Source organism: Echinops telfairi, unplaced genomic scaffold (assembly GCF_000313985.2).
Source record: "Echinops telfairi isolate 266 unplaced genomic scaffold, ASM31398v2 ScPeMD7_11;HRSCAF=52, whole genome shotgun sequence".
Classification (NCBI taxonomy): Eukaryota; Metazoa; Chordata; class Mammalia; order Afrosoricida; family Tenrecidae; genus Echinops; species Echinops telfairi.
This window is the reverse complement of record NW_022103908.1, coordinates 41,071,884-41,072,325: the sequence shown is the minus strand read 5'-3', so window position 1 is coordinate 41,072,325 and position 442 is coordinate 41,071,884.

Below are 442 nucleotides of genomic sequence, written 5' to 3'. Positions count from 1 at the left end.
GGCCAGGAATGCGCCTGGGAGCGCGCCCAACCCGCCGGGCTCCCGGAGGAGGCTGCGCCGGCGCCGGGGTCGGCGGCCGAGTCGGAGGGGAGCGCGGGCATCCTTCGGGCCGCCGAGCGTCGGGCGGCAGCACGTGCTGGGGGCCGCGGGCCCTCCTGCCAGCCCGTTGCCCACACGCTGAGCTCGGCTCCCGCCCCCCGGTGACCACTGGCAGGGCCGCGGTTCCAACCCGGGTCTGTCTGGAGGGCAGCTGGCCTGCACGGAACCGGAGCACAGGACCGGTTTGGGCTATGAATTAGGCGGAACGCTTCAGTTCGGTGGGCTGAACTCACGGTCGGGGGCTGCTAACCGCAAGGTCGGCAGTTCGAAACCGCCAGCTGCTGCTCCGGAGACAAAGGAGGCTTTCTACTCCAGTCAAGAGTTACAGTCTCAGATATCCACA